Source organism: Hipposideros armiger, unplaced genomic scaffold (assembly GCF_001890085.2).
Source record: "Hipposideros armiger isolate ML-2016 unplaced genomic scaffold, ASM189008v1 scaffold_332, whole genome shotgun sequence".
NCBI lineage: Eukaryota > Metazoa > Chordata > Mammalia > Chiroptera > Hipposideridae > Hipposideros > Hipposideros armiger.
Window position 1 is genome coordinate 395,860 of NW_017731682.1, and position 27,265 is coordinate 423,124.

Consider the following 27,265-nt stretch of genomic DNA (forward strand, 5'->3'; position numbering starts at 1 on the left):
ATGCCTGGTGGGTACTAGACTTATTGGGGGGATCACTTTGTAAGTTATATAAATGTCTAACCAGTATCCTTTACACCTGAAACCAATATAACATTGGCTGTCAACTGTAATTGAAAAATTTAAAAAATTAGGAAAAAAAAAGAAAACATGCTCACTATAATAAGTGCAGAGAAGTAAAGAGAATGAAATAAAACTGGCCTGTAATCACACTGCTCAGAGAGAGTCACAGCTGACATTTGGGTGTTTAAACATTGGCATTTTCTGTGCATGTGTATAGTCACATATAGTACATTTTTACAAACATAGGATCATGTGATATATTCCATTTATTTTTTTATTTAACATTATTTATTGTAAACATTTCTCCATGTCAATAAATATTTTTCCATCATTTCCAAAAAAAAAGAACAGCATTTTGTTTGTGTTTGTGGCTATTGATCAGGGCATAGCATATCGCCTGGCATTTAAGGCTCCTACACATGTGTGTGGATAAACACTGGCCTTTGTGGCAGTAGTCACTCCCGACAAGGAGACTTCATTTGAGTTGTTATATTCAGGAGCACAGAGAAAACATTATCTTATTATAATGGTGAAGAAAATAGGTTTTGGATCAGAGCAGTTCAGACCCTGGCTCGTTAGCGTACTGGTTATGAACATTTAACTTCTTGGAGCCTCACTTTCCTCTCTCTGTATGGTGGGTGTAATGCTGAAACCTTATAGGGATGTTATAGGATTAAATGAGATGTTGCTGATCAAATGCTTAATAAAGGATCAACAAATATATGACTAACCGTGAAAGGGTAATATTGTTATATTTGGAGAGGTTCCCCCGATCCTGTTTGGTTCTCAACTTGTGTGGGGTGGCACACTGAGCCAGGACGGGGTTCAGGGGCCCTTATCTTAGAGATCCGGAGCCCTGACTCTTTATTTTCCCCAGTTCTGCCTTTAGGACCCCAGCACCCCTCCTTTTGGGCACACAGACACTAAAGGGCTGACCTCACCTACCTTCTTGGCTTTTCGCACTTAGGAGGGAATAAACTTTCAAAACACAGAAGGCCTGTTTTCAGATCATCTTCAAGTCTGAATTTCCACATCGCCCCAAGAATTTCCCCTTGCACACCCCAACAAGGTGACTTCGGTTGCCACTCTCTGTTCCTCACTGGTTGGAGCAAAGAAAAAACTTGAAGTTTCAATGGTAATCACCAGCATTTTTTTTATTGTATCAAAAATACATAAATTTATCATTTTAACCATTTTTAAGTGTGTAAGTTCAGTATTGTATTAATAAGTGTTCTCCAGAGAAACAAACCAGTAGGAAATATATACACACACATATATTATATATACAGAGGTGCCAAAAAAATGTGTACACATTTTAAGAAAGGAAAGTAACTATTAAAATTACGCAGATGGTAACCACTTTGAGTACCTCTTGTAATTGCAGAAGTCAAACGTGACTTGTATTCATCTTTTGCTATCGGTATATGTTGAGTGTTACAATTTTAATAGTTTTTTTCCTTTCTTAAAATGTGTATATATATATATATAGTTTCTCTCTCTCTCTCTCTCTCTCTCTCTCTCTCTCTCTCTATATATATATATATATATATATATTTATTTATTTTATTTTTTTTATGAAGAATTGGCTCACATGATTGTGGAGGCTGAGAAGTCCCATCTGCTGTTTGCAAGCTGGAAACCCAGGTGGTATAATTTGGTCCAAGTTCTAAGGCCTGAGAACCAGGGGAGCAAATGTTATAAATCCCAGTCTGAAGGTAGGAGATGATGACATGGGATGTCAAGCAGTGAGGCAGGGGAAAAAGGGCAAATATCTCTTTCCTCCCCATTTTGTTCTATTCAGGCCCTCACCTGATTGGACGATGCCCACCCACACTGGGGAGGGCCATCTGCTTTACTGAGTCTACCAATTCCAATGCTGATATCATCCAGAAACACCCTCACAGACACACCCAGAAATAATGTTTAACCTAGGCACCCGTGGCCTGTCAAGTTGACACATAAAATTTACCCTAACAAGAGACATGAAGTACATTCACATTATTGTCTAACCATCACCATCCATCCAGCTCCAGAACTTTGTCATCATTTCAAGCTGAACTCCTGTCCCCCTTCAACACTAACTTCCCATTCCCATCTCCCCCCAGCCCCTGGCAACCACCATTCTACTTTCTCTCTCTATGACCTTGACTACTCTAGGTACCTCATATAAGCGGAATCATATAGCATTTGTCCCTTTGTGATGGGCTTAGTTCACTGAGCATGTCCTTAAGGTTCATCCCTGTGGTAGCAGGTGTCAGAACTCATTCTTGTTTTAGGCTGAATAATATATTCCATTGTATGCGTAGATCATACTTTGTTTATCCATTCATCTGTTGGTAGACATTTGGGTTGTTTCCACCTTTTGGCTTTTGTGTATCATCATCTTTTAAAATTAAATCCCCCTTTTGAGTCATTCTAGTGGCTCTCCAGCACTTGTGCACACACACACACACACATGTGCACACACACATACACACACGTGCACACACGGCTTTGTATAATTGAAGTAATGGATGTACACCAGTCATAATACATGTATATTCATAGGTAATTTTCCTGTGCATTGGATCCATTTATTCGTTTCCCTTACCAAGCTGTAAATGCTCTGAGGCCAGGGACTATGTTTAATAATTCCTTTTACTAGCTCCTGAGAGTCTGTTTTAGGAAGTGGTAAAGGATCTTGGTTAAGAGTGTGGTTCTGAGGTCAGACCACAGGGGTTTATATCCCAATTTTACCACATACTAATTTGTCATTGCACAAGTCACTTAACTCTTCAGCACTCAGTTTGAAAGGGTGATAATGGTGATAACCACCACGCAGGGCTCTTACGGAAATTAAATGAGATAACCCATATATAGGGTCTAGCAGAGTGTCTGATATATCACAAACCCTTAAATGTTAGCCTAAGAAGAAGTTAAGATCTCAACATCCCTTTCAGAGTTTGCCTCTTTTATCCTCATAGTTCTTTGTGAGATGGTTGAAGAGGGCTGCCCCTGCGGATTGGAGTCCCGGGGTCAGAGGGAAGCCATGCAGAGCCAGGCAGAGTTAGAGCCCTGCTTACTGCTATGCCCTACTTTCCTCCCAGGGCCCTCCGCCCCCTTTCAGGTGGTGCGCGGACTCTGAGCAGCCTAGGCCCTGGGTGCTCTTTGATGCCTTCCATACGGCCTCTTGCCTACAAGGGCTGCTGACCAGTGGTAGTCAGGAGAGGCCTTGGGCACCATGCTGACTCTGGCCCCTTCAGGATGTTGCTGTTGGACGGCCAGTGGGTCACTTCCCAGCTGCTTGGCTTCCCCAGATCTCAGCAGAGCACATCAGTGTGTGCCTGTGGCTGGTCCTGCCCCACCAGCTCGAGAAACTTGAGCCCCTTTTGCCCAGCAGAGCCAGTACACTGGCAGGATCTCGCCAAGCATTTGGCAGCTGCTTCAGGCAGCCTGTGGTTTCTTCCTAGTGAAAACAGAAACTCCTCCTTTTTCCCCCTCTACTTAACAAAATTTCCCCAAATATTTACTGGATCCCATCACAGTTTCTTTTTTAGCACCAGCTTCTAGCTTTAGCTTTCTGGCCGTGAGCAGGCGGGAGAAGGTTCTGGTGCATGGGGCTAATTTTCTGCCCTGGAGAGATTTCCCCTTGAAGCAGAGGGTGGCACTGGGCGATGAAGTCCAAAGGTAACCACCCCTCAAGGCAGGTGACGGGGCTCCTTGAGACGGGCAGTCAGGACCGGCCTGTGGCACAGTGGCCGAGTGGGTACTCACTACCTGCGTGACCTTGAGTAAGCTGCTCTGCCCCTTTCAGCTTCAGCGTCCTCACTGGTGAGATGAGGATACTAAGAGTGTCTGCCCTGCAGAGGTGGGAGGATTCAGCGAGATGATCTCTGAAAAACGCTTAGCATAATGTCTGGCACACATGGGGATGCTCTAAAAACATAAGTTATTTCTATTTTTATTGGCAGATTTTGTTTTTGCTGTTCCCAGCCATCCGTTTCTTTACACCTTTTCTCTTTTTTGGCAACCCTGATTCCTCTAGGATCCCATGTCCTTGAATCGCTCCCTTCTCTCCTGTAGTGAAGCCCGCTCTTGGGGAAAGGCCTCACATGGTAGCCACATCCAATTTCAAGGGTAGAACCATCTAGGTCACCTGGGCCAGTCCCCATCTGTTACCTGTCTTTGCTGAGTTAGGCCTTTGCTTGTCCTCACCTCCTTTCTTCCTTTGACAGGGAGCTGTCTACCTGCTGAGATAGTTTATGTTTGCAATTTTCTCCACTTCAGGGAAAAAAGAAGAACAAAATGTTTATGGAGCTCCTTTATGTACCAGGAGCTGCTAGGCATTGTCATTATCTCATTTCTTTGTCCCAACAGGCCTTGGAGTCTGGTGGTGTTATTTTACTTTGTACAGAGGAGGAAACTGAGGCCCAGCAAGGCTGAGTAAATAGCCAAAGATCACATGGAAGAAGGTGATAGTGGGACTCGATTAAGCACGGACTTCGGGAAGCTACAGCTGTGTTCTCTGCATGGCTTAGAGAAGGCTTATAGGAGGTAGGGAACTGGTCCTCTTTGTCCCATCCATTCCTGGGAAGTATAGGGGCCAATCACACAGGTGCTCAGTTCCTCCACTTACTGTGTGACTGTGGGCCAGCGCCCTCCCTTCTTTTTTTTTTTTTTTTTTTTTAATTTTATTGGGGAATTGGGGGAGAGGACCAGCCAAGTTGTTGTTCTTCAGTCTTCGTTGTGGAGGGCACCAGTCGCCATTTGGCTTCCTGTTGGCAGCTCGTGGACTCTAAGCTCAAGGTGCTGTGTTCAATCTTAGATGTGGGTGGGCGTAGCCACCATCCCATGCGGGAGTCAACCAGCAGCCTTGTTGTTAAGAGCACACACTCTATCCACTAAGCCATCCGGGTGGCAGCTCAGCTCAAGGTGCTGAGTTCAGTTTTAGTTGCAGGCTGGCGTAGCCCATCACTGAACAGGCAACCTTGTTATTACACCAGCTGAGCCATCCTGCCTCCTGTTGGCAGCTCATCGACAACTCATCTTGGGCACAGCGTCACTGGCCCATGTGGGAATTGAACCGGTGTCCCTGTTGCTCAGAGCTCGCGCTCTTAAGCCAACTCTTACAACTCAGCCACTCGGCCGGCCCATCCCTCCCTTCTCTCAAGCCTCCGTTGTTCACCTAAAAATGGGGATAATATTAGCATCTGATGCTGATAAAGCCATTGACACAGTGCCTGGTGCGTGGGGATATGCAGGGAATGTGAGCACGCTGTACTGTCAGAGCTTGACAGCCAGCAGGCTCCTTCTGTCCTCTGACCACTGGAGAGGCCCTGGGGTATTGCACATCAGGTATTATGCCCCTCCCAAAGTCCTCTCCCTTTTTTACATTTTTTTTATTGTGGTAAATACACATAACATAAAATTGACCATTTTAACCATTGTGAAGTGTATGAATCATTGACATCAAGTACATTCACTGTGTTGTAAGACCATTGCTGCTGCCTAGTTCTGTAACTTCCATTGTCCCGTACAGAAACCTTGCACCCCTTACATATCGCCCCCCAGCTCCCCCTTGCACCTTGGCCCTTGGCAACCACCAATCTGATTTCTGTGGATTTGCCTATTCTGGACATTTTGTATAAATAAAATCGTGCAGTATATGTGGCCTTTTGTGTCTGGCATATTGTAATACTTAGCATAATGTTTCCAAGATTCATCCATGTTGTAGCATGTATCAGTACTTCATTACTTGTTATGGCTGAATAATATTCCATGGTATGTGTATGCCATATTTTGTTTATCCATTCATCTGTTGATGGACTTTTAGGCTGTTTCCACCTTTTGATTATTGTGAATAGACCTGCTCTGAACATTCATGTACAAGTTTCATTTAGATACCCGTTTTCAGTTCTTTTGGGTAATACCTAGGAGTGGAATTGCTGGATCGTATGGTAATTTTATGTTTAACCTTTTGGGGAGCTATCAAACTGTATTCCGTAGTGCCTTCACCATTCTCCATCCCCGCCAGCAATGTCTGAGAGTTCCAATTTCTCTCCATCCTTGCCAATACTTATTTTCCATTTAAAAAGAATTAAACAAAATTATGACCATCCTAATGGGTGTGAAGTGGTATCTCATTGTGGTTTTGACTTGCATTTCTCTGATGACTAATGGTACTGAGCATCCTCCTTCACTTTGAACGTTCCCATTTTCTCTTGACCCAGTTCTCAGGTCTTCCATCGTTCTATTCATGCTTTTCAAAATGTGGCCCCACTTATGTGGATCCTGTTTAAAACACTCAGATCCCAGGGCAGGCCTCCAGCTAGGTTGGGACCAGGCTGGCGTAGGAGGCTCCCACTTCACTAGTTATGCTGCTTTCTCTTATCTTGTCTCCCCTTGATGGTGACACCCCCTCCTCTAGCTTGTGGAGCTCCGCAGATTCTGCTTCTGTCATCCCAGGTCGTCACAGTTGTCCTTCCTTGTCCACTCCTGGTCAGCCGGTGGTCTCTGTCCACCCAACTCAGGATGAGGACAGACGCTGCCCTGAAGGCTGGCACAGAAGTCCTCTCCCTCCCTTTGGACAGTTATTAACCCACCAGGTTACTGCCTCAGGCTCAACATCCTCCCTTGTCCACGGGAGGCTTCTGAGAGCCTTGCTTGCAGAGAAGGAGTAAGTTCATTCCCTCCTGATGTGACTTGAAGGCACCGTTTTTTGCATCTCTTGGGTGGGTTTATGGTTTCAGGATATTTCTGAGCAGGAATCAAAGACTGCCCCTCATGCAGGAATTCCAGGCATGAATGAGCAGATGAATGAGATATTTTGGGGGACAGAGGGTTTGTCTGTGCTCTAGAAGCCACTCCACCATCTGCGCTGTGCAAGGGAGCCCACCCAGCCCGGAAAAGATGTGGGCTGTTTCCTGCGCTAGGGGCCTGTCCTCAGACCTGCCTGCCTCTCCAGCTCTTTCCCTATAAGGGCAGGGTTTGGTCCTCTGCCATCGATCTACCCACATGAAGTGCTTAAAAGAATAACTCGATTATTATATGAAAATGCAGTTTCTGCAAGAAACAAAATAACATAAAGGTAATAGAGTAAAATGTGAGAGACCCTATTCCCACACCCCTCTCCCAACCCCTGAGCCCTTTCCAGAGGAAATCACAGGCCACACTTGGTGTGGATTCTGGATCCTTCCAGGCCTCCATTCCAGTTCATCCTTTTTTTTTTTTTTTTCACTCTCGTCTAAGGGCAGCTCCAAAATAAATAACACCGTGAGACTGAGTGTATCAAACAAAATGAGTTCAGATGTGCCCCAGAATGATGCCTCTTAAAAAGCTGGACAAGCCGTTGGCTTTTTCTCCTCAGCTGGCTCTAAGTCACTACGGGGTGTGGACTTGAACGAGGGGTAACTGGGAAGGAGAACCTTGATGAGAAGGATGGAGGATGTTAGGAAGCAGATGCCATGGAAGTGGATAACGAAGGGCAGGAGAGGGAACTGCCATTATGATCACCCGCTATCACGCATGTGTAAGACTTAGGCAGCTGCCGGGTTCCGTTCCTCGCTCAGCTCTACTGGCTGTGTCGCTTTGGGCGAGTGCAGGTTACTGAGCTTCCCCGGGTTTCCATTCCTCCAATTACTGGGAGTCAACCCCTAGATTGTTGTGAGGGGTTCCAACATGAAAGAGTGCCTGCAAAAAGTAGGCTGTAAGTAAGGGCCAGGCCCTCTGTCCTTGCTGTGCCAGGGGCAGGGCTAGTGCCTGCCTTCTTTCTGCTTTGCCTGTGTCAGCTCAGCAGCCCCCCTTGGCTTTTACCTCAGCCTTTCTCCGTGTGGCTGGAACAGAGCTAAGCAAGTCCCACTGCTAAAAATAGTGACTTCACTACCAGCACGGGGGGATTCAGTGCATTTTTACTGTATGAATGAGTGAGTGATGGGTTGAGACTTCCCCCTCCCAAGATGAGAGTATTGTGGGAACAATTACACAATTAGCTGTTATTGGTCATTGACACATAAGTATGAATTAGTGTCTTAGATATTTTGACCTGTAAGGGATCCAAGAAATGACCTTCGATCTACAAATGGGGAAATTCTAAGGCTCTAGGAAGGAAGAAACTTGCCAGGACTGTCATGCAGCCCAGTAGGGGCCAGCCGACCCTGGAGCCCAGATCCGATTCTGTCTGGGGCTTTGCCGACCCGATGGGAGCAGCCAGTCTAATGTCTGAGGGCCTGCTCGCCCCAGCTCAGGGTTGCTGCTTCCAGCTGGAAGGACGCCTGTGTTAGGAGACTCACACACAGGCCGGCAGACAGATGGGCCTTTTGGAGGGATGGAGGGAGGTCTGGGGTCAATGGCTCTGGGGCTTGGAATGGCAGGTTTAGGACCCTGCATTTTCCAAGACAAGAGATGAGAAGCATCTGGGGCTCTGAGATACACTGGCCAGGCCTGTGGAGCTGGCCATGCAGATCTGTGGATGTGATGGCCAGCTCAGAGCAGGGGGCTGGGTCTGGTGGGGGAGGCAGGCATATAATCCAAAATCACAGTCTAGTGGGGGAGTGTAAGGAGAGGCGGATGACGGACGTGTGGTGTGGAAGAGGAAGCGGTGTTTGCACAGGCAGATCGCCCATGTATAGAAGGGAGAAGGAACGGTGTGGGGAGTCATGGCAAGGCCGTGTTGGATGGATGTGTGGCAGTAATGGAGGCTGCACGGGGTCCCAGCATAGTGGAGGGATCCACAGAGCAACCACACAGGAAGGTTCAGGGCTGGCGTCTAAGTTATCTACTTCTTCTCAGTGACTGCAGTGCCTTGCCCTAGAATCGGAGCACCATTTTTATTTCTTCCATGGGTGAGTGAATCACACGCCTCCTTCCTTAGTCCCTGGTGGATAACCATCAGGCCAGTGGGCTTTTTTTTTTTTCACTTGAAAATTTTTCTTGCACTCTCTGCTTTCTGTTAGGTTCTGCCTCCCATAGCTAGCTTGTCATTCACCCTTAGTCCAGGTGTGCAGGATAGACTGCTGGTCATTGAGACCTACTGATGGCCTTCTGGCTCGTTGCCTGCTCTTATTTGTGTTGGCCACTAGATGGCAGCAGGAAACTTAATTTCTCTTCCATGTTGATTTTATTCAGGTCAAGCCCTTTGCTCTAGGTTAGGGATTGGCAAACTGCGGCTTGCGAGCCACATGCGGCTCTTTGGGTATGTTCCATCTCAAAAGTTTGCCGAACCCTGGAAGAGCCAACCCTGTCCCTCGCAACAATTCAAAAAGTATTCGAGAGCCATAAAACAAATGAAATCATTATGTGAATAATATCCTTTAAAAAATATATTTTTAAAAAAGATTTTATTGGGGAATTGGGGGGAGGGGAACAGCGCTGGGGAACCGGGGAAGGGGAACGGACAAGTTGCTGTCCTTTTGTTCTTCAGTCTAGTTGTGGAGGACGTTGCTTCACTGGCCCATGTTGGTATTATCATTGCGCTCTTCCCGGGTGAGGCAGTTGCTCGCCGGCCACTGGACGGCCACTCATGGCAGCTCACGAAAGCTCACGGCAGCTGCTGGCCAGCTCCACTGCAGCCTACACCGTCACCAGTGACTCACAGCAGCCCAGCTCCAGGTCGAACTGTTGTTCACCACCTTAGCTGTAGAGGGCGAAGTGTCACTGGCCCATGAAGGATCCAAACCAGGGCCTTCCTGCTTAGTGCTGGTGTCCCAAGCCAACTCCTAACCAACGTGCCACTCGGCCAGCCCTAAAAATTTCATAAATGAAACTATGATAGTTTTATTTTCTTTTTCAATTTTACTTCAGAGCCACATGTACGTACCCAAAGAGCCACATGTGGCTCGCGAGCCACAGTTTGCTGACCCTTGGCGGCTCTTCCATCTCAAAAGTTTGCTGACCCCTGCTCCAGGTGGATCAGCCAACACTTCTTGGGTGGCACAGGGACTCTCAGATTCCACATCTCACTGATTCCAGGATGGTTATGCGGAAAGGCAGAGATGAAGCTGCGGCAGCCCAACCTCTGACTCTCCCAAACATTCTCGAGAAGGGGCTGTCTCTCAGCTCAGACAGCCCCAGTGTTGGGAGGTGCCTTTTCAGGAGCCCTCCATGTGGCCCAGACTCTTTTGGCAGAGCTCCCACTGTTGGGAAAGTCTTATCGTTTGTCCCAGGCTGAGTGTTAGTGCCTTACGGGGATCAGAAGCTGAGGCCCAGTGTCGTGAGGCCAGCCCCGCTGCTCCCCGCAGAGTCCCCAGCCTGGCCGTGTGTGCCGCACACATTGACAGCGCAGCGGTGGTGGAGGAGGAGCGAGGACCCACCCTGTGTCACAGTAGCAGCGACGCATGGACAGTGGACATGTACAAGCCCTTGCATGGGCCAGGGAAGCTCTCCTGCTCTCCCCGAGTGAACCCTGACCCCTCACACACAGCTGTAGTGTGTGGGGATTGACTCCAGGCAGCTGGCCCGTCCGGCGGCTGGCTCTGGAGAGAAGTCCTGCACACGGATTACCGTCATTCATAGGCCCTTCGCTTGTCCTTTGACAAGTTTGCTTTCCAGGTTACGTGGTTCTTCCCATCGCCCGGGGTGTCATTTGGCCTTCCCAATGGCCCTGTGTCGGGTCCTGGGCTGTGCTGTTCTTACAGATGAGGAAGTTCAGGCTCAGAGAAGGTAAGGATGTACCCACCACTTCAAAGACAGGATGCGGACCCCTGTCACTGGATTCCAAGTCTGGGGGATATATTTGTTTTTGTCCACATTGTGTGGCCTTTCGCTTTGTAGTGAAGCAGGTTTGTATGTTGGAGGGTTGGTGGGAGTGTGAAAAGTGCTCGCTCCATCTCAGGGTTGGGGTGACTGTCAGAAAGCCCATCCTCTGCATTGTGTGCAGGCGTCCTGTGGAAAGCCAGGGAGCCCAGCCCGTACGTGAACGGGGACTGGAGGAGGAAGAGAGCAGATGAAATTGGGAGGTGGCAACCTGGCCACCGCCCCTCCCTCCGAGCATCCCACCATCAAGTGTCCAGAGTGGGATGCAGGGTGGAGGGCAGGTTGGCCTGGGATAAGCCCCAGCTCACACTTTGCACTGCAGAGCTGCCAGATGGCCCCAGCTGCCAGAACCTTCCTCCGGCCGTTGTGGCAGGAAGGCATGGGCCAGGTGTGTGTGTGTGTGTGTGTGTGTGTGTGTGTGTGTGTGTGTGTGTGTGTGTGTGGTTCTTGTGCTGGGAACCAAGTTTCTGTTGACTTTTTGAGCTACAAGCACTGCTCTGGGCTCATCTGAAGCAAGGGGGCTTTTGCTGAGTCCCCCTTTCCAGTTGGACCCTTCCAGGTGCAGCACCTTTTCCACTTGGGGCAGCAGTGGGGATGGTTCCTCTGCTCCTACTTGTCTTCTTTCCTCTCCAAGATGGGTCTTCTTGAGGTCCTGGTCCTCCATGCTCATCCCCACCCTCTCTGACATGGGTGTGGGGTCCATTATGGCTGCATCAGCTTCGTGCAGCCGGTGAGTGACAGGAGTTGATGGGAAGATGGGCTTTGGCCCTTCCCGCCCTTCCCTGGGCCACCTGCTTCTGGCTTCCGCACCCCTCCACCCCCTCCTCACTGGGGGATCCGTGTGTCTGCCCCTGGAGCCTGAGTCTCTGCCCTGACTCCCTGCTCGCCTAGAACTGTCTCTCCTGCTCCCCACGAACCCCCTGGCTTCACATCCTGTGGGTTCTGCCAGTACACACAGCCCCCCTCGATGCCTCAGACATGCCCATGCTCTGGGTACCCCACATCTATGCCAGCCTGGTTTTGGGGCCCAAGGGCCTCTGGGTTGCCAGTTCAAAGGCTTCTGCTTTCCAGCCAGACGCCCACAGGACTGCCTCTCAGGCTCCAACATCCTGCTGTCCTGTCCTCTTCCCCCCAACGCCCCAGCTCCAGCTGCAGCCTCCCTGTGGTGCTTGGGCAGCAGGCTTGCTGAGGGTGGTGGTGGGGGGCTCCCCCCCCCCGGTCCCCGTCCCTGTCCCCCTTGGCCTCTCCTCTCTATGTTACGTCAGCTTCCAGCCAGATACCCCTGGGGTCTGTTAAGGGAGGGCTTTTTATTAATATTTTTTCCAGGGCAAATAATTCCACCTCTTGTCACACGGATTTCTGCATTTAGCTCTTTAGGGGCTTGACTTCCTCCACGCATTCTACCCCAGCCCCCTGAAGCTCAAGAGAAGGGGCAGCTTTGTTTCCTTAAACTGGGGTCCCTGCTGGACCTGGGGCCCGAGGAAGGCAGTGTGGGGGGTGGGAGAGCCCAGAGCTGCGAGTCAGGTGTCTGAGGCTTGGCTTCCCGGCTCTGCTGTGTGAGCTCAGGCTTAGCCCTTCCCCTGTGCGCCTAGGGCTGCATTTGTTATCTGCAGTGGTGAGGGGGCTCTGACACAGGCTACTCAGGGCAATTTTCCTGTGCTGCCCCACCCGTGGGCTGGCCCCTCCACCTGGGGTGGGGTTTGGCAGGTGTGGCTGGAGGCTGGGAAGCTGGCACACCTGTGAGGGACGAAGAAGCTCCTCGGTGCCAAGGAAGACGAGATCCCTGCCTGGGGCGGGGGCCATGAAGTGCGGTTAGAGCCAAGAAGGAAACCAGCTGAGTCTCCCTGCTGGTTCTCACTGCCTCTGGAGTCACGAATGCTAGAGGAGGGGGCCAGCCCAGGGGCGATGGGTCGGAGGGCCGAGGCCTGGTGTCCAGCCTGTGCCCTGTTCCCGTGGACCTCTCCTCTGGGCTCGCCGCTCCCCAGCGTCTTCTTTGGCTCCCCTCCATCTGCCTGCTTTCCTTGGCTTCACTTCCTTCCATACCTCTCGCCATGCCTTCCGCTGGCGGCTGTACCCAGGATTCACCAGCCCTGCAGCCCCTGCTCACCCCTCCCCTGTCTCCGGGAAGGCAGGAGCCCAGCCCAGGGCCACAGGCTGGGGTTGTCCTGGGAAAGGAGCTTTCGGGCTTCGCCCCCCTCCCCCTTTCCCTGCACACATGCCTTAGGCCCCAGCCCGCTCCCCAGGGCCCACATCTGGCCAGAGTGCTCCGCTTTCCTGGCTGTAAATTGCCTCCTGCTGCCCTTGGCATCTTCTCAGATTTCGGCTTCATGAGCCTTTTTCTCTTGGGGGGTTCAGGGGAGAATGGCGGCCCAGCATATCCCCTCCTCTCGTCTATCTGAGGGCGCAGAGAGAAACCCTTGGCAGTGATCCTCCCGTTCAGGTCTTGAGTAAGCTGGGTTTTTAGCAGGTGGCTGAGCAGGAACCAGTTTTAATTAGATTTCCCTGTTTTCTGTTCACACCTTCCCTCTTCCCCTCACTCATCAGAGGCTCGTCCACCCCATGTGTCCTGTTACCAGGGGCTTTCTCCCCTGGGCCTGGTTTTTATAGTAGGACAACTTGGGCACAGTGGGATTTCCTCCATCCTGCCCTGCTTCACCCCTCCTCCTTGACACACCCCGTGACCGTTGGCCACCTCAGGGGTCCATGGCACACAGGCTTCCTTAGGGCTTCCCTCAGTCCTTGTGGCCCTCAGATAGACCAGCCCATCCGGGGCTCAGATCACTGCCCCTACAGCGCCCCCCAGAAGCATGGCAATAGTAGATTCTGGCTGGCCCCATGGGTCCCATGCTCTGTACCTCCTTAGCTCTTGGTTATCCACACACCTGGAAAAGCCTTTTGTTTGGGCCACGAAAGGGTATCTCAGGGTAACCACTTGGACGGTGTGAGGGAACGTCATCCGGGTGAATGCTGCTTCCGGGGCAGCCTGTGGGCCAGGACTGATGGGGAGGCCGTAGGTGCAGAAATGGGAAGTAAGCATTTAGAAAGGGTTCTAGTCATCGACATGGCCGTGACATTTTAGGGTGCTACGGTGTTTGCTAGGGGAAGCTTGAGGGAAGTCTTGGAATCTGGTGGTTGGAACCAAAAAAACTCAGAGAATTTTAGTCAAAGCCGAAAGACTTGTCTCATCAAAAAGGGTATAGCCAGTTTGGATGCTGTTAAAACCTCCAGGAGATTCACACTTGTGGACGAACTGGACGTCAAAAGCCTGGCATTCGCCGCTGATGGTTGAGAAGTACTGCCCTCAGCACCCAGGCCCACCACTGAGTCCCTCAAGTCCCTGGGAGGTTTCTTAGATTCAGAATGGGAAGTGGAGAATTTGGGGGTTGGATGGTGAAGGCTCGAGGAGAGGGCAGGAATTCCTGGAGAATTTGAATGAGGAAGACTCGTAGTTTGTCATGGGAAGGGGAAGGGTAGTGGGAGCTTGTGCTGGGGGACATGGGGATGTTTGGGGGTCAGCTATGGGAGGACAGATGACTCTTTAAGGTTCTGATGTCACAGGGAATGTTGGATTCCTGGGAAAGAACAAGGGGAAGAATGCGTTCAGTAATGTGGACCAGTGGGAGGTGGGAGGTTTATAGTGGAAGGCTGAAGAGAAATTTGGGGTTTTATTTGGGAGATCAGAAGGAACTGTGGACATGTATTGGGTAAAGATCAAGGAAGTTGAAGGTTTACTGGGGAAGACCAAAGGAAGGCATTGGGGTTTAGTGGCAGAGGGCCATGGAAGTGTTGGGGTTCACAGTAGAGGCCGAAAGATAGTTTGGGATTCTCTGCAGGTCGGAGGGGACTCATGAGATGCATGATGAGGACCAAGGGGCTTTGCGGTCCTCCACAGGGGAAGCTTGGAATTTGTACTACACAAGGTGACCTAAGCTTCCAGTCTCTATCAGCTCTCAAATAGCCTGTGTCATGAGAAAGTTTGAAAAAAATCTCTCAACCTGTCCACAGAAAACTTGCTCCTTGATGCCCAAACCTTTCCCCCGGGCTCCCAGCTCTCAACACAAGAGCGCTATGCCCATGCTGTTGGAGCGCACAGGGTGTCTTAACTTAGAGCCCGAAGCCTGGCCCTTCCCAGCCTGACTCCAAATGGCTTTTCCAGCCTACTGCCCCAGTCCCCCATCATGGCGGTGATGCGTGCCCTGCCTGCCCCTGGAGCCTGCTGTGATGGTTCTGGTGTCTGCCAGCTCTCCCCTTCCCGCTGCCCATCTCTGCTCCTCGGAGCCCCATACCCCCGGACTGGTCTCTCTGTCCTCTGGTGCCTGTAGCACTTCCTTCCTCTGGTCTGCTCGCTTGCTCTGGGCTTGCATTATGGGTGGTGACAGCTCTTGTGTTCTGACCCAGCTTTGCAGTGTGTGCTTGTTTGTCCAGCCAGACTGTGAGCAACCCAGAAGCAGGGCTGGGTGGCTCTGCATTGTGTCTGATTGCTTGGAAAATACAGGCTCTTGATCTAAAGGCTTTTCTCCTTCCCCAGCCTGGCCCAGCCCGCCTCTGTGGCCCTTTCGGGGCAGCTCCTGCCTTCCCCCCTTGCAGGCACAGCTCTACATCAGAACAAGTCACCTCCTCTGGGTGGGCATCTTCCTACGGCTTCCACACAAGGACCCCACCCCATGTTGCTCAGCAGTGGACTCGTGACAATCAGCCCTTTGGGAAAACTCATGGCTTTTTTCCTGGACCAGTAGGTGTCTGCTATTGGCCTGCTTTCTCTGTCTGGCCCTCGCTGTGGCCCTTCCCATGTGGCTAGCAGTGAAGAGCAAGATTTGGTGCCAGGTATTATGCTAAGTGCTTCCCATGATTGGTGCTCACAGGACTTCTGTGTGATAGGGACTTGATTTCATGGGTGAGAAACTTGTCTAACGTTACACGCATTTCAGAGACTGAGACCTGGTACCGCCCTGCCCTGCTGCTTCTCGGTGGGCGCTGCTTGGCCCGGATGCCCTCCTGGGAAGCCTGCTGCTGCCACTCCCCTGCCTGGCTTTTATTTGGGAGCACCTCTCAGTACCCATTGACATCACCCTCCCCTCTTGGCAGCTGAGTTTCCCCTTCCCCTCTGAATGGGGGTTCCAGCTCTCCCTTTCTGAGAAACGGAATGGGGTTCAGGTTGGTCTGCTCAGTGTGCTGGCGCCCTCCCTGCTTCTGCTTCCCTCCCTTCTCTGAGAAGGGCTGCGAGTTCCCAGGCTGGTCTTGGCTATAGGGAGAGGGCTGTGGGAAGAAAGGTGATATGTAAATGTAAGGCGATGATTATTTATTTGACAGGGACAGCTGCCTGTGGTAAAGAATGTAATCTAGTAATCCTTTTGTGAAAATCGGATCCGAGGCTCAGCGCGCTGCCTGAACAGCAAAGGCCATGCCCGCTCCTCCCCGCCCCTCACCCCACCATGCTCTCACTTACTGGCATGCCCTGGAGCACGTATGTGTGTGGCATACACGTGCACACACACCCTCTTTCTTTTGCCTTTTAGGCTCGTTGTTCACATCTTACATAGCCATAGTACGACTGTCAAAACCAAGAAATTAACGTTGGTGTAATGTTATTTATTTTTTTTAAGATTTTTATTGGGGAATTGGGGGGATGGGAACAGTGCTGGGGAATTGGGGGAAGGGGAACAGACAAGTTGCTGTCCTTTTGTTCTTCAGTCTAGTTGTGGAGGACGTTGCGTCACTGGCCCAAGTTGGCACCATCATTGCGCTCTTCCCGGGAGAGGCAGATCAGTCACCGGCTTCTGGATGGCCGCTCACAGTGGCTGCTGGCCGCTCACACTGGCTGTTGGCTACACATGGTAGCCCATGGCAACCCACTGCAGCAGGGGCTGCAGCCTACGCCATCGCCGGCAACTCACAGCAGCCCAGCTCCAGGTTGAGCTGTTGTTCAGCATCTTAGCTGTGGAGGGCAGGGTCACTGGCCCTCATATGTGGGATCCGAACCGGGGCCCTCTGGCATCCCAAGCCAGCTCTTAACCAACGCGCCACTCGGCCGGCCCTTAACCAATGTTATTAACCAAACTATAGACTCGATTTGGATTTCTCCACTAATGTCCCTTTTCTGCTCCAATATCCTGCATTGCATTTAGTTATCGTGTCTCTTTAGGCTCCTCCCACCTGCGACAATGTCTTACGTTTCCCTTGCCCTTCATGATCTTGACAGTATTAAAGAGTACTAATTGGTCACTTTGTAGAATGTCCCTCACATGTCTTCTCATGATGAGACTGAGGTAATATATTTTTGGCAAAAATCCTGCGCACATGATGCTGTGTCCTTCTCAGTGCATCGTATCAAGGGCACATGATGTCCATTTGTCTCGTTACCAGTGATGTTAACTAACCGTGGTCACTTGGAGAAGGTGATGCTGGCCAGGTATCTTCTCCATACAGTTATTATTTTTCTCTTGGTAATTAATTAGTGTCTTATGGGAGGATCCTTTGAGATTATACACATATCCTGTTTTCCCTCAAATTTTTACCAGTTTTAGCATCTATCAGTGGTTTTTGCCTTTGACAGCTGTTATTGTAGTGTTTGCCTAATGGGGATTTTCTGTTTTTCTCGTTTCCTCTACCTTTATTACTTGGAATTATTCTGGAAGGAAGCATTGACCCTAGTCCTGTGTTTATTTTGTCATTTTTATCACTATAGATTCATGAATATTCATATATTTTATAAAATACATGATATACAATAAATGTATGAATATATGTAATATAATAAATACCATGGATAGTCATTCTATTCTATGAGTTATACTTATAATTCAATACCATAGTTGTTTCATTGTTCAAATTGCTCCACCCTTGACCACTGGAAGCTCTTTCAGGTTGGTACCTGTGCCCTTTTGACATGTCCTCATCTTTTTTTGAGCACTTCCTTACTTCGTGGCACCATTAGATACTCCAGTCTGATGTTATGTATATTTTTTCTGCCACAGCCCTGGAATTGAGCACTTCTCTGAGGAACTCTGGGTCCATGGCTGGAGGATGGTGTTTAGAAACCAAGAGCTAGGCACTGGGTGTGTTCATGGGTACTGTCATTGCTTCCAGGTCCTTTCAGAGAACACAGCGAGGAAATCTATGTGTGCCATCTCATGTATACACATATACCTAAGTTTATTTCTGTTTCTATTTACCTGTGTTTATATTTTAAAAATCATGAGTTTGTACTGGTTTTCATTTGCTTTCAATTTGGCAGTTTGGGACTGGAAGGAACTTGGGAAATCAAATCCAAATTCTTTCATCACAGAGAAGAGAATCATTGAGAGACAAGCATCCTGGCTGAGGTGGCCTGGCCAATCAGAGGTGGATTTGGGGTTGTAACTCAAGACTCTGGATGCCGGGATAATATCTCCCCATTATGACAGGCACCTCTGGCTCCAAGGGCATATTCTAGCAGTAGGTGGATATACTGGGTTGAATATGCACCCCACCCCCGACCCCACCCAAATTCATGTCTACCTAGAACCTGTGAATGTGACTTATTTGGAAGTAGGGTCTTCGCAGATGTAATCAAATTAAGATAAGATCGTACTGGATTAGGGCATGCCCTAATCTGGTGATTGATATCTTTATAAGAGGGAATTTTGGACCCAGACACACAGAGGGAGAGCACCATGTAATGATGGAGGCAGATATTGCAGTGATGCTGCCACAAACCACAGAACACCAGGACTGCCAGCACCCACCAGAAGCGAGGAAGAAGCAAGGAAGGGTTCTCCCCATCTTTGGAGGGATTGTGGCCCTGCTAACGCCTCCATTTCAGACTTCTAGCCTCCAGAATGTGAGATGATAAACCTCTGTTGTTCTGAACCCCCGGTTTGTGGTCCTTTGTTACGACAACCCCAGGACACTCATGCAGTTCAGTTCCTAGTGGATGTTACTTGCCGTCCTCTGCACGGACGTGGACAGCTTCTCCCAGGCACATCCTTAGTTGATCCTCCTCTCACTCTTGGGTGGCCCTGAGCTGGGGCTATACCCACGGAGGTAAAAGTGGAGGTTTCATTAGCATGTTAGCCGTAGTCAGAGTCCCCTTCAGTGAAGTTTGTGTGTCGGCCAAATTAAGACCCTAAAGCCTTGGATTTGAACAATATCCATTGATGTTGATACACAGATGATACTTGTCTCTTTTCCCTATTCCCCCAAACCTTTAGTTACAAGGATAATCTGATTGTTAAACTGTGTTTATAGCACTTAATTTGACTTTAGGTCTGTTTGTTCTTCCTTTGCTTCCTTGTGTAGGTCAAGGTAACCTCCTAGAAAATACACATTCTTGTTTTCATGCACCAAGTTCACCCTGAGTGCTCCTGTGCGTCCCCCTTGTGAGCACTGTGCACATCCAGCAGCCTTGGGTATGCTTGGAGGATGACGTGTGTGTTCACTCTGAGGTCCTCCGTAGGGGCCTCGCTTGCCCCTGCCCAACACCCACAATCTTGCGTTCGCCTCTACTCCTGAAATCACACCCGCCTTTCCGCTCCAGTTCCAGTTCTCACCTGTGCCAGTCTGCAGTGCCTTTGCCCTGTGTTCTTCAGTTGCCAGTGCTCTCATTGGGGAAATTACCTGTGTATGTGAACTTGTTTTGACTCGCTGCCTTGATTGAGAGTTCTTCCAGGGCGGGAGCCCTGCTCTACCTAGAAGATGCCCAACTGGGGTTTTTTAGGGGTTTTCTCCTCCTTTATATCTGGGGGAAGAGGCACCCCCATCTCAATGCCTCTTGCTAAAGATTTGGGCTAAAGATTCCCAACTACTTATGGGGAAACTGAGTCCTAGAAAAAAGAGAAGTGTGCCCATCATTCTGCATCCCAATCGCACATGCAAAGCGAGGTCAGGTGTCCTTAGCTTCCCATCGGCCCCCTCTGCCAAGATTATCCTGCCTGCTCTTTTCTCATTTTTCTGTCCAGATGGCTGGAGGAGGCATGGCTGGCATCAGCCAAGGTGATGTATGACCACATGGGGCTCAGAGCAGAGAGGGCTCAGACCGTTAGGGGTGTCAGGCTGGGAAATCGGAAATTAAAGGCCTGGCACCACCACGGCCAGGAAAACCTCCCCCGGTGCCGTGTTCTGAAATCCCCCGCGGTGGGTCTCATCCATACGGGTACAGGGGCAGGAGGGGCTCTTGGCAGGCTGGAGGGACAGATGGGCTGCAGGCACTGGACCTGGCCCTGCGAGCGAGCTACAGAGCACACGGGGCTGGCGGAGCTTCCACTGTCAAGCTCCTGTTGGCACTGTGTGAGGAATTTCCCCACTTTGAAGCCGTGGCCCGGGCAAGCCAGTTCCTCTCAGGTCTCGGTGTCCTCATCTGTGAAATGAGCAGATCGGACCAGATGACGTCTGAGGTCTCGCTTGGCCCCGACGTAGCCTAACGTTTTGACCTGTGGTCACTGGGAGAGTGGTGATGAGGTTGTGGCTGATGGCAGAGGGGAAGACAGGCCCAGGATGCTGGCCCGTTGGAGGAGGACGGCTTCCCCAGATGTCTCAGAACTCTCAGGGAGCCGAGGTGGCACTGAGGTCAGGAAGATGTCTTGCAGATATGGTCCCTGAAAAGGCAGAAAAGAGGACCTTGCTTTCTCCACAGTCCCTTGACAGTCAGCCATTCCATCCACCCACCCTCTTTCCTACAGGTATTTATTGAGCACCTGCTGTGTGCCAGGCACTTTGCTAGTGCTGGCAACACAGCCGTGAATAAGACGAGGTCATTGCTTTCATGGAACCTAAGGTCCACTGAGGAAGTTGGGCATCAGGCAGATAATGGCACGAAAAATTAATCACACGTGAAATACTTTCAGACATCTCCGTGTGCTTCTCCCTTGATTTTACTCTCTGTTCCCTCCCCTGTCTTCCTCCTTCCCCTTCCTTGTCCTGCTCCACTGCTTTGTCGGGGGACTTGCTTCTTCGCCTCTCCAATGCCAAGGCCTTCCTGCGATTCTGGACTCTCTCAGGCCAGAAACTCACAAAGCCCTGGGTCTTGACCTTTGTGCTTCTGTGTTTGGAGAATCCCTGGGGGAGGAGAGTGACAGTGCCTGTTCTTCCTTCACCTACTGTTTGTGGACCCCATGGCCTCTGAAGGGCTATTAGAGTGTAAGCTTTGGAGTCGGACATTTCTGGGTTTGTGTTCAGACTGGCATCCTTACCAGCTAGCGCCAGTCACTTACCTTCTCTGAACCTTAGTTTCCTCATCTGGAAAATGTAACTACACTTACCTTACAGCATTTTGTGGGGGATTGAGTGGGAAACCGTAGTACCTTGGTGGTTGGTGACTTGAATACAGTTGGTGCTTGATTAAAACCAGCTTTCTTGCCTTCTGTCCTCTCACTCTGGGTTACACAGGTATGTCTGAGTCTGGGTGGAGGCAGAAGCCCTGGCAGAAGCTGGGCAGCGGAAGGGTGGCACTGCTGCCTGCTCTGGGACAAGGTGCAGACCTTGAGCTATGAAAGGCCAGGAGTCCTCCAGGGGCTGGAGAGAATGACAAGCGTCCCATGAATCCCAAAAATGAAGCGTGGTGTGACAGCTGCCTGCTACATCGTGCTGGGTGTTGGGGCCAGGGAGATCGTCACTGAGGGGCGCAGCCTGCTGGAGCCACCATCCTGGTGGTGTCTCCTCTGAAACAATGGGAATGGCCCCTCCTCACCCAGGGTTGCCTTCTCCCTCCATCCCTGTCCCCTTCCAGATTCAATCTGAGTCTCCTGGGGCCTGCTGTGCCCCTGAAGAGCCCGTCTTCCAGAGCAGTGTTGTGATGATGTGAGAGCTCTATTTTGCACTGTCCAGTATAGAAGTCACTAGTTACACCTGGCTACTGAGCATTTAAAATGTGACTAGTGCACCTGAGGAACTGAATTTTTATTTTTATTCCTTTTTAACTAATTAAAATTTAAATTTAAGTCGCCACATGTTGCTAGTGGCTGCCATATTGGACAGTACCGTTCTGCACCAACAGTTTTTGGCTGCAGTATTGCCACACACTGCTGGATCACCTTTGGTGTGAGATGTGATAGAGTAATTTGCTCTTGGTAAGAAATCACTGAACTGTATGCATGGTTTGCATATATGTCAGGGGTATTGCTTGGTAGATAAAGGGCTGGCACTTGCGAGTCTGGTCTGGGCACGTTTGGAGATTGCTTGTAGGGTCTGGAGAGCAGAGTAGGAGGGGAGAAGTCTCAAGGGCTTCGTTTAACTGGGAGACACTACAGAACCAGGGAGAGTATTTTGAGCAGCCATTCTCTTTAGAGGACAGGGATGAAAGGGATACATCCCAGGGTTACTGTCCAGAAGGCTGAGTCGGCTTTGTAGGAGCTGGAGGAGATGTGAGAGACTATCTAGCCTAGCCCGCTCATTTTACAGATGAAGAAACTGAGGCCCACAAACATTAGCACCTCTCATGGACCAGGACCTGGTTCCTCCACAGCTAAGAACTACCCTGTAAAGCAGATATTACCATCTTTATTCTATAGTCAAGGTAACCAGAAATCAAAGTCATGAAGCTTTTTAGTGGAACCAAGATTGATCCCAAGTCTGTCAAAAGTCACAGGCTTAATTGGCGACAGAGCTTCTGTCCGCTGACTGTCAGGCCAGTGCCCTTCGCTGCAGGTCATGGCGTTGCCTTCCGCCGTATTGGGCTGGGGCAGGACTCTGGGTTTCTTGTTCTGGCAATCATGGCCTGGAGGAGGTCAGTGGTAGTGGGGCCTCAGGCTCCCATGGGTGGGGGTGTATGGAATGTTTGCACGGAGCATGGCTGTGGCACTGTGGGCTGCCTGCTCCCGGCTCTAGAACCACAGGCCCTGCAGCCACACCACTGAGTGACCCTGCTATTTGTGGAATCCAGAGACACCTGCCTGCCTGATGACCAGGAGGGGCAGGGAGAAGGTCAGAGGAGAGCTGAAGGCTCACATTCCAGTCCTGAAAGAGAAGTACGCAGAGACCTGTCTCTCTCCTTCCTCTCCAGCTCTGGCTGGGACTCTGCCCAGGCGGAGGAAGGGCCCTCCCTCTGTCCAGCTGTTGTCCACCCCCTTCCCTTCACTGCTGCAGCTGTTCAGCTCCATCAATCTCATCCAAGGCTGGGTGGAAAGAGGGGGATGAGGGAAGAGGGGGCCTCTCGGGCGTGTCCAGCCAAGGTGACTTTGGCTTCTGCCTCTAGGAGGTGTCTCCTGTTGCTGAAGGAGGGGACTCAGGATGATGTCTGTCCCAGCTCCTGAGTAAATGGTTGGATGTGATTGGCTCAGCTTTCAGACTGTCAGCATTAGTCCCTTTAGGAGGGCCACTCTTTTATTAAAAAGAATAGGAGTAGTTAAATTCTTCCTTTGTCTGGTCTTGGGACCTGAACTCTCCCCTCTTCCTTTGCTTGGCACTTGTTGGCTTGGCTGTAATTTTCATGAATGAATAAATGAATGGCCCTTCCCTACCTCCTGGACAGGGAGATGGGCATAGGTTTGAGAGGAGGGGGATGGAGTCTCCGTTCCTTGTGGCCTGAGGATTCGAAGTTGTTGAGACTCTGTGTTTGGGGTTCAGACTCGGGGTATTCGAGCTATCAAAGAACAAGTGTGTCTTGTCCTCCAAGTCTGGAGGCATAGAGATGTCAGTCCTGGTACCAGCATTGTGCGCAGCCAAACGTGTGCCTGACCTCGTTCTCTCTCTCTCTCCCTCTTTCTCTCCCCGCCTTTCTCTCCCCGAGTCCCTGAAGGCTCTAATACCCTGCACTTTTCAGGAGAGATAAAAAGAGGAATTAGTAGTCTTTCTTGGGCAGACCTCAGTTTGCCAACCTACAGAATGGGGAGAAGCATTGTCACCTTGTTTCAGTCCAATAGGTACCAGCATCATGGTATAAAAATGGATTTGAGCTCTTTGGAAAAGAGGCTGTAGGAGAGAGTCGCTTGTTTTGTTTTTATTTCTGAGCTTCATCCAGTTCCAGTGCAGGACTGAACGGGCGTTAGCCAAGTAATATACATTAGTGATCCCAGGCCTGGCTTTCAGTTAGAGACATGTGGGGAGCTTTTTAATAATTCAGACTCCTGGGCCCCCAGCCCAGACCTTCTAAGTCTGAAATTCTGGGAATGGGGCAGGAATCTGTATTGTGAAAAGCTTTCCAGATGATTTCAATGCACAATTAGGTTTGGGGAGGTCCAGCTCTTCAACCTTTGAGGAGAAATCTGGTGAACAGATACTCCTAAGTGCTTTTTCCTGAAGCATGCCTGACCGAGGAGCATTTGTTCATGCATTCACTCATTGATTCATTCAGCCAGTTGACACTGAGTGAGTGGTGTGCCAGATGTGGCTCCAGGCAAAGGGGTGCAGACAGAATTAGGCGGAGTGTTCTACCCTCAGGGAGTGCACAGTCTGTGGGGGAGACAGACAAGAACACCAACAATTATAGTAAAGCATGAAAAGTGGAGTGTTGGAGACACTTACTGAGGGCTACTACTTTTGGCGTCCGTTATGGGCTTATTTACCCTTACAATGTGTATTTGAACAGAAAGGGACCTTAGCAAGTAACTCAGTCACCCCCTTATTCTTACACGGGGCAGCTGGTGCCTAGAGAGACAAAGGGACCTAAGGCCACATGGTGAGCTAGGTTTGGTTGTTGTTGAGAGAGGGGCCTGGGGTATGAAGGGTTTACTTTTGGAAAAACTGCATCTGCATCTTGAAACCTGGAATGGAGTATGGTTACCTGGGCTCCGGAAGTGCACACAGACGTGGCGTCAGCCTTGGTTCCAGTCATGTGACAAGGGTGAGTCTTCTAGATTTGCAGATTTCTTGTCTGCAATATGACGATAATATACCCACTTTGCTGCAGGTTCTTAGGATAACAAATATATGCTTGGTCCATGCAAGCTGTTCAATAAATGCTAATTTTTCTTCTCCACCATTTTATTTGGTCTCTTAAGTGAGAACAGTGTGTTTTTTTGGCCTCAGTTTTCTGAGCTCTACTTCTAGCTGGGGGTTGCCTTATGCTAATTCCCACTTAAGGGCTGATTTCAGGGTGCCAAGCTCCAGGCACTGCAGGAGAACATTCACTACCCCATCCTCACCCTGGACCTGGCCTTGCCTCGGGGAGTCCGGGCCCCTCCTGTGCCTTTTAACTCAATACTCCCTGCACAGCCCCATGCAAATCGCTGGAGCACTCAGAATGCCTCACTTTTCAGTCAGGCTCCCTCGTCCAAGCCTTTGTCCTTCCGCTCGACATTAAACTCTGTCAACATTTTTTCCCAATGAAGTTCTTCCTCCCCCTGCACAGTCCCCAGTCTCCAGCTGGCTTCGCTAGCCAGGGACACAATTGGATTGCAATTGCGAGCACTTCCTGGAGATCAGGTCCCTGGAGAGCTATAAAAGTCCAGGAGTGTTTCTGGCCACCTTTCCGTGTGGTTAGTAGAGGCTGCGCGGCCAGCACATGCGCTCACACCCGCAGAGCTGGCGAGTACGCGCATGCGTGCATGCGCCTTTTAGGGAGGCCCGCCCTCGTATTGCATTACCTATGTCACTAGTTTCTGGCTGCCTGTTTGAATTTCTTAAACGGATTTGCTGATTACAGGCTCTGGAGGGCTCCCCCCTCCTTCGCCCCCCACTGTACGTAATTGGGCACGGAGCCCTTGTGGGGTGGATTTGGGTAATGGCTGGGCTGCATTCCTCCCATTCTTTTCTCACAGGAAAAAGTGCCTGGAAATAACCCTCTGGTGGGGATTGCTTACAGAAGGAGGGGTGGGCTCCAGCCACCGGCCTTCACATTTGGTTCCTCTAGGCCCTCTCCAGCCCTTCTCTGCCACTTCCCCTCTAGGCAGATGCCACCAGCTGGGCAGGCGTGGGGGGTTGCAAATGCCCCTCAGTGGGTTTAAGGACCTGACCAGCTGGGCTGCCCTCTTCCCACCCTTGCTGGTCTGGACTGTGGCCCCATTCCTGGGGACTTCCTCAGTAACCACAAATACTTAACAGAATAGGGCAGCAATGAATGAAATGTCCTTTCCTCCCTGCTTTCTTCCTGCCTTCCTTTCTTTCTTTTTTCTTTTTTTTTTTATTTAAACAGAACCAGTTTTTGGAATTGAAAAGTAAAAGCCCAACCATCAAGGATAAGTGAATTTCCCCGCAAATGGGATGCCCTACTGGATTTGGGTGTGATTCACACCAGGGAATCTCTCCCCAGGGAGTCTGATCTGATTGGAAAGTGTATGTGAGGAAGTTTCTCTTTCTGTTTTCCAAGGAACCGACTCTGTCGGAGTTTACAATAAGGCAACTACCACCTTAAGGCCCGCAGCAGCAGGTCACCAGCAGGACACTGTGGGGTCAGGACTTCTGGTCGTCCACATGGCCCAGACACTCAGCTCTTCCCTAGCCTGTCCAGGCTCCACCATAGCGCTAGGCCAGATGCCATGGGTGCCCCTCCTTTTAGAAGGTGCTTCGGTGGTCCCCCGTCCTTTGATACTCTCACCCACTTTGGCGAGCTGCCTCTTCCCTGGTTCCTGTCTTTGCAGTGGTCACAGTGAGATGGTGTGGGAGCTTCCAGCCTGGAGGCCCTTGGACTCTTCTCCCTTCCTCACACGTATCAGATCTGGCACAGGGACTCTGAGACCACTGCACACACGTGTGACGGCAGCAGAGGGCCACACATGTGAAGGGCAGGGCCCCAGGAGGTGTCTGCTTGGTGAGGAACGCTGAACTTCCTTTGGTAGTATGTGCGTGTTGGGGGGTGGTACAGAGCATGCCTTCTTTGAAGCCCTCCAGTCTGCAGAATGATTTGTGACAAAACCTTTACCTCATACCTATCCCCATGGGACTCCAAGAAGGTCTCAAGCAAAGGAGACATTTCCCACCTCCCCCTCATCATTATCTGGTTTTGCATTGTGCTAACTTATTTTAGGGTCAGGAGTGGCTGGGGATTGAAAAAATACTTGTAGTATAAATAATGCTATACAATGCGAGTACAAATCAAAGGAATAGGGGGGGAAAAGACGCCTCACAAACCTGCCAGCATGACAAATCAACTTTCCATTTTCTATGATGCCTTGAGTCTGTATTTACTTGCAAACATAATTTCACATGGTTATAGTCATAATGTAGATAGAATTTTGCATTCTATTTGCTTTATTTAATATTCTACTACAAGCTACATAATCATCACCATTAGACTTTTAAATGTCTGCACAGTAATCTTTGAGTACTTACCAATTTTCCTGTTGTCGAACATTTAGTTCACACTTTTGAAACTTAACCTTACAGAATATTGCATTAATATGTGTGTTTATGTGTGTATGTGTATATGTGTGTGTGTGTGTCCCTGTGTGTGTCTTTTTCTGTCTCTTTCTTTCTCCCCCTTTTATATTCTTTTCTTAGGATGAGATCAGAAGCCAGGCATTCTTTCAAGAGTAATGGGAGAGCTCATTCTGGGTTGTTAAAGACCAGCCAGAAGTCAGGTGCCTGAGAGTAGCCACAGGGTTAGCTCAGATCTCTGCCTAAGTCTCTC

The 27,265-nt window shown here is 50.0% G+C and overlaps 1 protein-coding gene across 6 annotated transcripts in view; it reads left to right on the forward strand.

Annotated features, from left to right (window-relative positions):
• The window catches only part of TSPAN9 (tetraspanin 9), a 209,972-nt gene that overhangs the window by 38,244 nt on the left and 144,463 nt on the right, over positions 1-27,265 (forward strand). The window contains exon 3 of one of the 6 annotated variants that reach the window (XM_019660982.1): positions 4,417-4,593. The exons of the other annotated variants lie outside the window; for them this stretch is intronic. The gene's annotated coding sequence lies outside the window, so the exon portion shown is untranslated. The remainder of the gene's footprint in view (positions 1-4,416; positions 4,594-27,265) is intronic. 6 annotated transcript variants of the gene reach the window in all.